Here is a 12,351-nt window from a genome sequence, read left to right as displayed (position 1 = left end):
GCCTTCCTAAATGCAGATTTTATGCCAGGATCAGCTGAGTTTGCCATAACTGAAATATGGCAAGAATGTTTCTGGTTCAAGCATGTGATTACTTAGCTGCAAAATATGAAAGCCAACATCAACACATCTGCTCCAGTCAAGGGAATGTTTTCAACTGAAGCCATATGGAATAAATATTGAGCTGCGTTTCAACACTGTTCTGCCATTTTCCACACAGTCAGAGCGTGTGTATGTGTGCAATGGCTAATGCGGTAGCTTAGCAGGAAACTTGTAAGGTTCACTGCAGTCCTTGACCTACCATATGATTGATGGTTTCATGTGGTGTGCATTTGTAATTACAGAGGCAGAGCTAAGTAGACACTTTGGTCAACTTGAATTGTAATTTCTCCTTTGAAGTGTGTTAGCTGTGTGTGTGTGTGTGTGTGTTTGTGTTCCTGTGAGAGCAACTGACAATCATGTCTAAAAATACCCTGGACGGATATCATACTTGTGACCTTATTGCATGGTGGTGGAAGGAAATGCAGACCTACATCAGAGATGAGCCATGACTGAATCCACCATCTATTTGATGTCTCTGTTATTTGCAGAGCTGTCCAGCCCTCGGCAGTCTGCAATAACTTTAATTTACTTTGTATACTACTGTACTATGAAACATCTGATTGCTACATACTCATTGGTCATTTCCCAACATACAACTTTCAAACCAAAAACTGAGTCAAAGGTCCTCAAAGGCCATCAGCTTCTATTTCACACCAAACAGAGTCCATCTTTGAGCTTAGATAGAGTTCATTATATCCCCATCCATGTGAGTGAGTTCTTACATATGTGTGGCCCGCTATGGCAGCTAACTAAGTGTTGCTTACGCTACTGTGCTTCCCAGTCTAACAACTCGGCTAAGAATGCAACCATGGTAACACGCTAAGCATTGGATATCACAGTAATTGTGAGCATGTCATAATGGTAGAATTAGCATTTAGAGCCACTGCAGCACTGACAAGTTCAGCCCCAGGTGGCTGCTAGCGTGGCAGTAGACCCCAACTGTCATAATTTCACAAATTCAGCTAATTCGGCCGTTCTGACGCCAATAAATGAGGTGGATTTTTTTAAACACACACCAACACACTTTCAGGCTGCAGGGCACTGGTTAGTTTTGATAAAAAACATGTTTAATGTCCTTTGGATATGATAGTAAATGAAGAAACAGCAGGGTGGTCCATCAGAAACATTCCCACTGGACACACAGAGCAGAGGATTAGCATCAACAGCACAACTTTTATCTTTTTTTTTTCTTTTTTTTTTACAGAGAGCAGAAATACAGGGACGGTTTTTGTACTTGTAAATAACAAATAATTTCTATTAGAGGGAACTCTGATTTGGCTCATTGAACGTCAATGCATAATTGATCCTGCGGTGTATTTGGAAGAGCTTGTAAATAATGATGATTGTTTGAGAGGATTCAAATTGACAAGAACCAGAGAAGACTGCAGTGTTATTTCCCACACATGTGAATGACCATACATACATTTCATTCATTGATCTTAGTAATGATAATAGATGTTTAATGTTAGTTATAATGGCTGCTGTTATCATTAATAATGTAATCACATTTTTCAGAATGATTACTATTTTATTGTTGTTATCATCACTATTATTATTTTACTAAACCATCTGACAATGCTTGAAGACAATACCTCCTGGTCCTTTCTCTCTCAGCCGCTCTGCTCTCCCCACTTATTTCTTTCTAATCCTCCCCCCTATTTTTCATGCCTCCACTGAATGCTTGAGTCAGGTTTCCTTGAAGTCTTTCCACTCCACTGTAACAAAGCACTGCAAAGCACTGCTCATTCATATTGTCTTGACCTTACTATAAAAGAGCTCAGTTCAATGACTTGAGCTTAATGCTAGGGCTGTTGCTCATATGGCACTTCAGGTGTGCCACCTTCAGTCAGGCATCCACCGGTAAATTCTGAGCCTTCGGTTATGGTCAAAATAGGGATAAGATATTGAGCGCTTAACATAAGGATTGGGGGTTTGAGCTTCATCCAAATGGAAACCTGCTGTGATGTGACCCGCTGATTTGTGAATTACCATTTTGAAGCCTCAAGTTTGCAAATTAGTTTTATGTTTTTGTTTGTTTGCTTTTGAATCAGAATAAAAAAATAAAAATAAAAAAAAAACATATTTAGAGGAAAAGGTCGAGCTGAGGAGGGTGAAGACTGGACTTGACCTGCTCTGTACTGTATCCTGTCGCAGTGTGTCGGAGAGGCTGTCAATCACACAGTAGCCACGCCTTATACGTTATGGTGTATTTTCCTCTCAATGGGACCATCATTTAAAAATTGTTATCTTGTGAAGAAGAAACCTTGAAACTAGAGACCATAAATTCATTTGAAAACATCTACTGATCTGTAATACATCAAAGGAGAGGTCGGGACATTTTTTTCAATACAATTTTATTTCTTTTTACAACCAGAGAAGTCCCTCTGTGATGGTCATTAGATCGACTTCCGGCTCTCATCATTACATTTTTGTATGTGCATTTGGTGAGAGAGCTAGAAAGAGAAAAGACAGGAGGTAAATGGGGAAGGAGGCTGTTTTTGAACAGAAGCAGTTAGTTAATGCCAATGTGTGCAACATAGTGCGATGCATGCAGAATTTAGGCTGTCGGTAAATAAATAAATGCTAGCAGGGAAAGTTGTGTTTGGCCAGTTTGACAGCAAGAGATGTGATATACTAAGTTATATCTCGCCTTACATCTAATTACCTGCCTCGTTAAGGCAGTCTGAAGCCTGTTTACCTTCGTGACCTACTGCTCTCTTCTGGTGGCATCAGGCCATTGTCTCTGAAAGCTAGCTTGACTCCTTGCTGCTGAATCCAATAAGAATGTATCAGGACCACAGTCCCAGAGGCTGAGCTGGCATTTTTGTGATTCACAGAAAAACATTTATGTTTTTTCCAATGCAGTAATACTTCCTTAAACAGTGCAGTGTAGTAAATACAAATGATTAGAATGATTGTGAAAAATAGTGAGGATGCTGATAGGAATTTTTTCAACAATGTACGTTAGTTTATTCATCCATCCACTCATTATCTATGCTGCTTATTTGTCAGCTCCGTCATCCTCAGGAAAATTTGGATGTGTCAACGTGTGTTTCAGAGCGACACTTCAAAGTGATGCCTCAACAATAATCCCCATATCTTGACTGAAGCCTCGTCTGCGTGAAGCGAGACTCAATTCAGAGTTCAAGAGGAAACTAACCTCACAGAAAAACAGCATGCTCCTCACACAAGCTGTCTGTTTTCACACACACACGCACAAATGTACGAACTGAATCTCAATAGTTGGTCTGCTATCTCGTTCACCCTCGGAGGAGACACACATGATGGCATTAAGTAGCGTGTAGCGCTCTGTACTGTAGCTAACCCTAACCCTAAATACCGTAACAAATAAAAACCTGACCTCAGCTCTGAATAAGCCTCACTAACCAGAAGCTCAGAATGTCTTCACAACCAGAGAAGACATGCATTCACTCAATGTCCGCCTCATTTGTACAGCTGACCTACTATTGACATGTTGTACTTTCTGCAGCACCGTACCCAAAACTTCGCCTTGACATCAAAATGCAGACATTCCCGATGCTTGTTAATATTTTTTGCACCACCCAAGATGTCACAAAGATCATTTTCAGCACACCCCAGGTCTTAAAAGGTCGAGGACGCATGTTGTTGTGTTGCTGTCCTGACATTTTCTTCTGTGATGTGTTTTTCTTTCATTTTCCATGCCAAGGGCCAAGATCAGGACCAGTGGGGTTTGCATGCTCATTCTGGAAATAAGGTAATGATAAATGTTTTATCGTCATCGTAATTTTCCTGCTGTAAAGTCTTTCAAACAGAGATGCTGTAAACATCGCTGTCACCTGTCCAGCACAGTGCTGCACAGGTGCTGCTGCACGGCCATGTGGTCACATCGCCATCAGCAGTGTAACAGCAGTCAATGACCATTCACCTGGTTTACTTGTGTGCCTCCAGCCCTGTTTTCACTAGAACACTAAAAACGCATGTTGATTGCTCTCCATGCGTGTTGGAAATGGTGGACGGTTGTGGTTGTGCAGAAGAAAACTGCAGTTGAACTAATGACGGTATTCCACCTGTAGTCCTACTCTGGCAACCGACGAACCGACAAACAGTTGCAACCACGAAAAACAAGCAGACATATCTGAGGCTGCCTGAATTTAACTCTCACGTCGGGGCCATGCTTCAAAAACTGCATCCACAATTCAGCTGCTTGATGACTTGATGACAGTCAAAATGACAAATAACCTGAGTCTGATGTGCAAAATCTGTGGATTGTTGTTTTAGAATGCTGAACCTTCAAAACCTGCTTTCATTCATAAAAACCAAAGTCAGCGGTGACATGTGGAACTACTGAGATGAACTATTGTACTGTATCAATCTTCCAATACTTAGTTTCGCAAACTATTTTTAGCTTTGGCCCAAAAATATATGAGCGGTAAAGTAGAGAGGACAGGAGCTGATGCTGTGGCTGAGATGACTGACAGCCTGAAGACAGGTGTAAGTGGATCATCAACATCAACAGCACAGTCACATGTTTTATTCAACACACAGTACAAAGGTAACACTACTGTTACACAACATGTACACACTTTGTGTTAGTGGCGAGCTATCCCATGGATGTGTGTGTGTGTGTGTGTGTGTGTGTTGCTGTTTTAATCAGAAACTCAGTCATTTCTCTGTGCCTTGAAAATAATCCCTGTGGAAGTTCTACAGGTCCGACGCGTTTTCTCAACAAGCATGAAAAGACCAAATCATGAGACAAAAAGATAGGGGCGGGGGCGTGGGCTGCATGTGTGTGTGATTAAAATGAATGCCTGTCTTCTTTTTCTTCTCAGTTTTAATAAAATAGATAGATATCTCCTGAGCTCTGGTGATACCAAGCTGGTACCATATTAACTCATATTCATTCATATACAGACACAAAGCAGTCACTAAAGCTACGAGAACCTGCCACACCTCACGGTCTGTTTACGCCTTTTACACCTACTGGTTGTATACACAATGACTCCATGTGGCTTTTTTTATTTGTTGTCACAGATGCCTACCAGCTTATATATAGATAGATATATAGATATATAGATATATCAGATCCAAATATGGTTTCAACTGGTTTAAAGAAAAAGAACAAAACAACACAGTCAAACAAATTACAAACTGGAGGTTTCAAAACTGCATTTCACAAACCAGTGGGTGATGGTTCAGACCAGGACCCAGGCCTCAGTACTTGTGGAGTTCTAACTACTGGACTGTTGTTTTCTTCATTTTATTTGTCTATTTATTCATCATAAGATAAAGGTTTCGTACCATCAGCACCAATTTTACTCCAGCTATGTAACTGCCTGATATTTTTCTTTGTCTGTCTATACGTCTACATGCTTGTATTGTATTTTGTGTCCAAAGCAAATATATCTATGACAATCAGTATACACCACATGGTGGTATATATTGCCAAGTGTGAGCAGGGATTGGCTCCAGCAACCCCTGGGACCTGGAAACGGAGAAGCAGTAGACGATGAATGAATGAATGAATTAGAAAGATATCTTATAGACTCTGTGACCCGGAAACGGAAAAAGCTGTAGAAGATGGATGGATACCTTATAGACAAGACATTAAAACAGAAAACCCTGCTCTGTTAATCCAAGTCAGCGCCTTACTTAAACTACACATAATCTCTTTTATGATTAAACCCACTCTTTTATGCTTGAGTGCTATTTTACCTTTTTCACATACACAAACACACATATGCAACCACACAGTGAAAGGAAGGGAAACACATCCCAATCTATATCTTCACATCTTTCTCTACATCTTTATACATTTCCTTCCATGAAAGCCGTCATAAACACACATTTTCAGTTGCATCTTAAATACATACACTCCGTACTTGGAAGTCCTGCTTGTTTATCAAGCTCTGCCTCTAATGTGCAAAGACGTGTGTCTGGACAGTCATGTCTTGTTATCCACACATGGAAGGACTCACTTCGTGACACACCTTTAAAGAGTATTTGAGGGTTAGGACTTGGATTTTTGGTTCATGGTAGACTATGTTTTAAGATGTGAGGCATTTTGTTGTTAAACTTGGGGATTGGGTAATTATGTTAATAATGTTAATTATGGTAATTATGTCACTGTGTCTCTTCACAGAAATCAACAAAGCACGAGTCTGTGTGCATGCTTGCACTCCACCAGCATTAATACAGGGTCAGAGTAGTGGTACCATGTTGAGATCTGCTGTTTTGAATAGTTCAGACATGCTCCTTTATCTCTGTAGACAGCTCCGTGCCTGCTCTCATTCTGCTTAAAAACTACTAATCACTGCTGAGACATTCTTGGCCTGTTGCATGAAGGCCCCCGAAGCAGCTTCACACACACTTGAAACTCTAAAAACAGCTATTTTGGTGTTGCATGTTGGAACAAAAGGTTTTTTAGAACAGAATGAATGATTTACCTCCTAAAGGAACACTACTGATCATCTGCCTTTTTAAGTATCAAACGCTCAACCTATAGGTTTCGTAGATGGCTCCAGCCTGCATTCACAAAGACTGCATCCAAGCACCTAAACTTTGATTTGGGATGAGTCAGAGAGCGCTGCAAGCTAAACCTATCAAATCTCAGAATTACAGCTGAGCTGACAAATATTTCCTCACACATGTGCAAGTCCAGGCTCATTTATTAGACAAAATATCTCTCTGTTATAAAGACCAGAAAAGATGCACACAGAAAAGTGCATCCACAATATCATCAACTAGAGACATTCTGTTCTTCTAACAGTATCGGCACTTTTTGATTCCCTGTGTTCATCCTCCAGCTTTGCCACTGATATCCACAGCCAGCTCTCTGTACAATCCTATTGGCTCAGATGAGTGATGTAACAGGAAATAAGAGTGTCTCATTCAGAAAACTAGCTGGCTGTTTAAAAATGGATATTTCTGATCTCATAGTGAAGAGAAGTTCATCTGAGTTCATTGTTGTATTAGAATAAAAGTGGACAGATGTGGACAATAAGATATTTAGCGCATTAGAAGCTTTGGAGCCAATTTTTTATCATTTCTGCTCAAAGGAATGAGCAGAACTCTGGCCCAAACTCATGTCTTCACATTTCTCTTTGGTTCTTACGATTTACAGTTTTAATTTAGAACACAATTAAAATTCAATGCCCTGTTTTTTTTTTTGTTTTTTTTCCAGTTTTTTCAGCTGCTGTTCCCAATTAGGGTGAGCAGAGTGACATATGTAAATAGCTGAAGTTGTGCTGGTTCTGCATATGTGGAGCATTTTTTGGCATTTTTTAAAAATGATAACCATAAACAGAAAAAAACCCAAATGCATAAAAAACAGAAAAAGCTGTAACATGGGTCTAAAAAGGCAGCCTACAGTGAAAAACAGTCATCAAACTGAATGACTTGCCTCAAAAATACAAGCCACATTTACATATGGAGAACAGGTGGAAGTTTGAGGCAACAAAATCTGCGTGCCATCTTTTGTCAGATTAGCAGTGTGCTGACAATATGTTTGCTATTTATAACTGTCAGAGGTCTTCCCTCCGCATGCAGAGGTGGTGAACCAAAAAATGAGTCAACAAGAAATCCACTGGGTGTATGCTATACTACACCCCTCTCCTCTGGGCTTTAATCTAAATGAGACTCTTGAGATCCAAACATAACATGTGCTGGAAGACACGCCTGGATTGAATGTGTGTGTGCGATTTTAAAGTCAGATTTTAAGCAGCTTTGTGCTATCGGCAGCTTTGCGGAAATGCAGGTAGGGCAGGGACAACAGACCCACAATGCATCAGCAGCTGTCTGTCAGTAGTTTCAACCTAGGGCCAGGACTGGAATCGTTTCACGCCACATAGACACGTCACTGTTATTTTATGTCATGAATTAAGAGTATGTTATGTTGGGGGGGGGGGGGGGGGTCATGTCAAGTCTTGCCACTTGCCACTGCTGCAGGGAGGCAAGTACAGACAGGTTCAGTTCTAAACAATTTCACAGCTCATTAAGGAGTTTATGGATGGGCTACCAAAAAAAAAAAAAAAATAAAAAAAGAGAGATTCCATCTGGGCAACCACATCTACAAATACGTAGCTGTTACTCTCCAAAGCAGAGTGGAAGAGAAAGCAGGAGTGGGCTGCGGTCGGCAGGCCTGACTGCAGGAGAAAGACATTTTCCTTTTTCCATTTCAGCTACAGAGTTGTATCCTCAAGTAAACTGTGGCCTTTGGCTACCAGCCCAATCATCCACGGTGGCAGCTCTCTGCCTGTATGTCTCTGGCCATATGTGCTGCTGTGCGTGTGTGTTTGTGGAAACTCCAGACAGTGCTGAGAAGCAGAGGCGTTTTCTCTGCCAAGAGTTGTGTTCCTCATTGGAAAAGGATTGCTTTCAATAGACATAATATATGAAAGGCCAAAAGGTTTAGAGGGTTTGTGGATTATGTGACTGTGGAGGTTTAGTAGCTTTTCCTTGCCCACTAAAAAGGCCTGGACATTTATAGTCACTTCTGATTTTTCCCCACAGAGGAATATCTCATGGATGTACATATACATGCATGTATGCAGAGAGGTAATTTAGCATTTTCTTGCACGTGGCTACCTGATCTGTTTCAGATTATAGGTCTTAATAAATAATGGTGACTGGCTGGCACTGCTGTCATCGTCACAGCTCATTAAGTACTAACTTCTTATTCAGTACAGGCAAATAGCAGGAATCACATACGGACACATAAGGTTTCTCACTCAGGAAAAACTGAAGTAAAAAGGCAAAGTCTTTGCTGAATTATTCTATTTATATATCCTCTCCTCCCTTTGGTCTTGAAAAATTACAGGGGTGCAGCTGCAGTTCCTGTTTCCTTCCACCAGAGTTTCACTTTTACAACCTTCCCTCTCTTTTGCACTCCAGACATGCTCGCGATCATTCATTCGTAACTGAGCTTTGGGTCTAAATTAGCAGGGGTACGTTACATTTTTCGAACTGCAGCTCGTCTCATTTACACTAATACATAATACCCCGTCAAATTAATAAGATTTAGGGGCACAAAATGTTGTGGCTTGGACAGTAATTTGTGTCAGTTCTGGGAAGTAGTTTCCATCAGTGTCAGCTCATTAGGATTTTGGGAGATACTAATTGTGGCAGTTGTCAAAGGAAGGGAAGGGGGAGGGATGGGTGCAAACTTGAATACACTCAGTGAGAAAGAGTTCAAGATTCTCAACAACTGTGTCAGAGGTGATCCTAAAGCCAGGTGATTAGGGTGCATAGCATGAGGGCACTATTTCTCCAAGCAGGCATCCTCAGTTTCATCATGAATGAGATGAAATGTAATTGAACTTCATACAATGTAACAGGACAGATGTCTGACACTGAGTGGTGCTATTGCTTCTTTGAGGAGCAGCTCTTTGATTAGCTCAGCTCCTTGTTGTTACTCACAAAAGTGCTGAAAACCTGACTGAAACATTTTAAAAATGGAGCTTGTGTTAGGGAAGGGATCTGCCGTACTTGCCCAAACTTTGTTCTGGGATGCAACGGCAGCATGTTTGAGCCTTGATCGGACTGTCCCAGTGAGAAAAAACACTTTCACCAGGTTGGTTGTGAGGAGAAGTTGGGCTTACTGCTGGAGAAGATTTTGTCGAGCTGATGAGAGGAGGGGGGCTTATAAGGCCTGTTTCCACCAAATTAGCAAGCATGCTGGTAATCCTGCTAATAAAAGCTTATTGGCCCCTTTTCTGTGACCGCCAAGTTTTCTTTTCTGTTCAAATTCAGGACACACGAGCAGCAGTGTCATCAGTGAACACAGACGCAGCCGGAGGAGAGGGAGCTACAAGCCACTGTGCAAAGTGCTAAAAACTGATTTGTCTCATCTCATCTCAGAGCTGGACTCTCTGTGAGACACTGTGACTGGTGATTGTGGCTGTTTAAAAGTTATTTCTAAGTTTAATCTCGTTCTCAGTGGAGGATGTTGGCGGTTTAACAGCTCCTGGCCAGGTGACAGGTGTGTGTCTGAGCTGAAAATTAGTGAAAATTAGCGTGTCCTCCAAGGTGTCGCATTCACATCAACTCTCTGGAGCCGATAAATGAAGCAGCCTGCAGCAGACTCATTCCACCCGGGTCTGACTGCTGATTGTAGCTTTACCATTGGTGCAGATTCATAAATGATGCGAATTTATGACAATGGAAGGCCCAGGTTTTTCTCTGAGAGACACACACACACACACACAGAGGACACATACTTGCACACAGAAAAACTGTTCTTGCAACAGATTGTACATTTGCAAATCAGCCATAGATGAAAGGCATCGCCACCATACCAGAGCTTGTGTAATCTCAACTCCAGCTCTGCATGCTGCGAGACAGCTCCTTCAGAAAAATGCACCTTCTTATTCTCCCACACAACAAGCTGACAGCCTGATCTTCCTCGCGCTTGCTCTTATTTTGGTCTAAACTGGCTGTGTCTCCACAGAGCAGGTCACTCAAACACCCATCTAACTGCCCAGGAGAAAGCCATCCTGCCCAGCCCACCGCTGTTCAACCCTCCTGCTCATCATTATGTCATCGTCTGCTGAAGGTGATGAGGTTGATATGGAAACACAGCACCTCAGGGGCATCACCACTTCATCAACCCCTCTCATCCCCGCTGTCACAAACAGAACCACTGTGAGGCAGAAGTACAGGCACCGAAACAGTTTCTGCAGCTGTTGAGCCGTTTTCACACGAAATCACACAGACTTAAAATATTCGGAAACAGCAGGAGACACCTCAGAGGAGTCGATACCAATTCATACTGAATCACACAGTTTAGGTTCAACTGTAAAATGAAAAAAAGTCTGTGCATATATATTAATGTCAACATGGCAGAATTATACCAACAATTTAGGGCTAAAAAAAAAATCCAGGAATCACGGGAAAATGAATTCAATGTACTTATTATAAATGAAATACAAAGAAAGGTTGAAGGATGAAACGCAGTGTTGGAGATTTGCTTTCCTCACATAACTCCTCCCGGTGCTGTAACCTGTTGGAGGGAGCCTGCAGGGAGCCTGCAGGGAGCTGGACATGTGTATCCTCCGGAGCTACAGCTGAACAGTGCGCACCATTCATGCATGCTGAAACAGACGGCGCTTTGGAGCGGCAGCAGGATGAACAGCCCCGGACACCCCTGTCACTCAGATATCTTACAAACCGAACTTAAAAAAAGAGAGCAGTGTTTGTGACAGCATCTAAAGGGTGAAGTCACAACACAGCAGCAGCAGCAGCAGCAGCAGCTGCAGCTCCACCTCACTGATCCATGTGGCGCTTACCTGATCAGTCACCCCCCCTTTCCAGCCGCAGCCGAGGGGACCAGGTCCTGAGGACAGCCCGGGACTGTGTGCACCGGCCAAGACCAGCAGTTTCTTACCTCGAGGTCGTGGCTGGACTGGCGGGCATGAACGCCGGCACCGGCACCGGCACCGGCCGGATAGAAGCTACGGAGCGGGACCGCGTCAGGTCCGCGCCGACAACACAACCGAGCGTGAGTCCTCCCCAGCAGCACGCCAACATCTCTCCCAACACACCTGTAGCTCGCATTGACCCACAAGTCCCCGCTCTGGATGCACCACAATATCCACACGCTCACACGCACATGCTCTCTCAGAACCTGCCAAAGAGTCGACGGAGACCTACCGACCTGGGTCGTGGAATCGGCGCCCGTCCTGGAGCCGGTGAGCCGCACAGAGATGGAGCAGAGCGCCGTGTGGGAGCGCACAGACGTGGCCAGCTCCTGTCCGGAGCGCCTGGCTCTGCACCGCCTCTATTTACTCCAGCTGGAGGAAAAGACACGCCCACACGTGTGTATGTGTGTGTGTGTGTGTGTGTGTGTGTGTGTCTGGGGGGGTACTCCTTCAGAAACCTACCTATTTTCAGGGGTGTAACCAGGATTCTGACGCTGATGTCGAATAAAAACATTGCTGACGGTTTGATTATTGTCTGTACAATCTAACTGCTATTTCAGAGCCTCAGAAGAACTCTGAGGGGAAAATGGAGAATGTTTTTGTTCCCGGTGAAGTTAAATCTGTTAATAGTGCAAACTAACAGCTGCATTAATTCAACGCCAACGACTATGCTGGCATGCTGATGGGAGAAATATGAAAGGGCATAACTCAGTGTTAAAGGCCTGACAACCTCATTGTGAGGCATATTACTGTCCACAATAAACAATCAATTCCCATTTACACTAATCACCAACCCTTTTTATTCAAAGAGTTCACTACAATTATCCAACTCCTGTTCAGATGTCCTTCAGTGTTA

At 42.7% G+C, this 12,351-nt stretch overlaps 1 protein-coding gene across 2 annotated transcripts in view; it reads right to left on the bottom strand.

The window, feature by feature from the left end:
• Positions 1-11,839, bottom strand: part of cemip (cell migration inducing hyaluronidase 1) — a 122,214-nt gene extending 110,375 nt beyond the window's left edge. Inside the window, exon 1 of one of the 2 annotated variants that reach the window (XM_029497464.1) lies at positions 11,732-11,839. The gene's annotated coding sequence lies outside the window, so the exon portion shown is untranslated. Of the gene's footprint in view, positions 1-11,727 lie in introns of both variants that reach the window. The other variant, XM_029497465.1, reaches the window with a different exon arrangement.
• Positions 11,840-12,351: the final 512 nt, after the last annotated feature.

Source organism: Echeneis naucrates, chromosome 3, assembly GCF_900963305.1.
Source record: "Echeneis naucrates chromosome 3, fEcheNa1.1, whole genome shotgun sequence".
In the NCBI taxonomy this organism is placed as follows: Eukaryota; Metazoa; Chordata; class Actinopteri; order Carangiformes; family Echeneidae; genus Echeneis; species Echeneis naucrates.
This window is presented reverse-complemented; position numbering and strand designations above follow the sequence as displayed.